Source organism: Habropoda laboriosa, unplaced genomic scaffold (genome assembly GCF_001263275.1).
Source record: "Habropoda laboriosa isolate 0110345459 unplaced genomic scaffold, ASM126327v1 scaffold110, whole genome shotgun sequence".
NCBI lineage: Eukaryota > Metazoa > Arthropoda > Insecta > Hymenoptera > Apidae > Habropoda > Habropoda laboriosa.
Genome location: NW_017100243.1, coordinates 679,776 through 682,414, shown reverse-complemented (window position 1 = coordinate 682,414; position 2,639 = coordinate 679,776). Strand labels below are relative to the sequence as shown.

Sequence of the window (2,639 nt, the reverse complement as noted above, 5' to 3'; positions counted from 1 at the left end):
ATTTACAGGTTGCTGTCAGGCGGCCACAAGAAAATACATTTTAAGGATAGAGGATTATAGTATTATGCTTTATAATTTTTTTTTTCAATTGAAAATAATGTTTAGCTAGCCATTACGTTCCAAATTTTTAGTTGACAACATTTATTTTATTCTAATTATTCTAAACATTTGAGGCACTCCAGTCACTGATGACCACCATGGCCATATCGAGAAAGCAATCTAATGTTAATACTTATTGAGTGATTAATTTATTTCAATACGCGATGCACTGACTCTAGTATTTACTAAAATTCAAAAATTCTCGTATAAATTCCGAAAATAGATTATTAATTACGGTAAACTACTGAGACGGTTTAATTAAGGGTGGGCATGGTGCTGCTTTAGTTTGAAATGATTTATAAACACATAATTAACAGAGGAAAAACCGTGAAACGGCAAAACGTCTACATTCTAATTGTTATAACATGTAAACAAAACTTTAAATTTAGTGTAAACAGAAAAAATATATAATACAATTTATTTCACGGTATTGCAACAAATAAACGTTGAATAAATATTTAATTCGTATAAAAACAATTATTTAACGTAATAATTTTACCTTCACTATGGCTATTCTTAATCTACGACCACAGGTCAACCTGATATCTAATCCTTACGAACTTTAAATTCAGTCGAAACTGAGAAAATATATAATACAATTTATTTCACGGTATTGCAACAAATAAACGTTGAATAAATATTTAATTCGTATAAAAACAATTATTTAACGTAATAATTTTACCTTCACTATGGCTATTTTTAATCTACGACCACAGGTCAACCTGATTTCTAATCCTTACGAACTTTAAATTCAGTCTAAACTGAGAAAATATATAATACAATTTATTTCACGGTATTGCAACAAACAAACGTTGAATAGATTCTTAATTCGTATAGAAACATTTATTTAAAATAATAATTTCACCTTCACTATGGCTATTTTAAATTTACGACCAAGGGTCAACCTGATTTTTAATCCTCCGAACTTGATTTCACAACGAGAAAGTAATAAGATCGTTGAAACGTACTTATTTGTCAAAGAAACTTGCAAAAATGTATAAATAATAATATGTAATGTTTTAACAAATTTTTGGAAGTATAAATTAATAATAAAATTGTGAAAATTAATAAATTATACGTTATTATAACATTAATAGAATTATGACTAAACCGAAGTTCGAAGTCGAGTATTTAAAGTCTGATATTACGTGCCTAGCGAGTGCCGGTAATTGTTAAAATTTGTTTAATAATTAGTAATAGAAATTCTAATTGATTCTAATGTATACAAGTGTTACAAGAAGGCTGAGTGTGTACAGGGTGGACATAGACTAGCTAGTAGCCCCCGACCACTCTATTCACATCTCAGAACCTTCAGGTCAAAATACGCCGCGAAGTGTCTAGGGCCCAGTATAAAGGGTAAATGATTTCGCGGGACATCGGCGGGTCCTTATATACCTGCGGTACCCTCTCCCCAAAGTCATTAGCAAAATCGTCGGTTAGGTCAGGCGGGAAATTTTCGCGGGAGATTTTCGCGGGAGATTTCCGATATCGTAACACGGTATAATTTATCAATTTTCACAATTTTATTAAAAATTTATACTTCCGACAATTTGTTATAACATTGCATATAACAATTTATACGTTTTTACAATATTCTTCAATGGAAACATAGGTTTTAGCGTTCTCGTTACTTACTCGTGGTTAAATTAATTTCGTAGGGATTAAAAATCAGGTTGACCTGTGGTCGTAGATTAAAAATAACCATAGTACAGCTAAATTTATCGTGTTAAATAATTCTTCTTACACGAATGAAAAATGTATTCAACGTTTGCTTGTTACAATACCATGAAATAAATTATTTGTGCAGTTCTGTGCATTTTCTGTGCAGTTCAACCTAATTTACTTAAATTTACATTGCGAGACAGTATACTGTAACAAGTAGTAACAAGCAAACGTTGAATAAATTCCTAATTCGTATTAAAAAAATTATTTAACACAATAATTTCAGCTTTATTATGATTATTCTTGATAAATGACCACAGGTCAACTTGATTTTTAATCGTTATAATCTTTAAATTCAGTGTGAATAGAGAAAATGTGTAATATAATTCATTTCACGATATTATAACAAACAAACGTTGAATACATTTTTGATTCGTAGGAAAAGAATTATTTAACACGATAATTTTAGCTGTACTATCACTATTTTTAATCTACGACCACAGGTCAACCTGATTTTTAATCCCTACGAAATTAATTTAACCACGAGTAAGTAACGAGAACGCTAAAACCTATGTTTCCATTGAAGAATATTGTAAAAACGTATAAATTGTTATATGCAATGTTATAACAAATTGTCGGAAGTATAAATTTATAACAAAATTGTGAAAATTGATAAATTATACCGTGTTACGATATCGGAAATCTCCCGCGAAAATCTCCCGCGAAAATTTCCCGCCTGACCTAACGGACGATTTTGCTAATGACTTTGGGGAGAGGGTACCGCAGGTATATAAGGACCCTCCGATGTCCCGCGAACTTATTCACCCTTTATACTGGGCCCTAGACACTTCGCGGCGTATTTTGACCTGAAGGTTCTG

The 2,639-nt window shown here is 31.1% G+C and overlaps 1 protein-coding gene across 1 annotated transcript in view; it reads left to right on the top strand.

Annotated features, from left to right (window-relative positions):
* The window catches only part of LOC108572100 (synaptogenesis protein syg-2-like), a 485,655-nt gene that overhangs the window by 347,540 nt on the left and 135,476 nt on the right, over nucleotides 1–2,639 (top strand). The gene's annotated exons all lie outside the window — the stretch shown is intronic.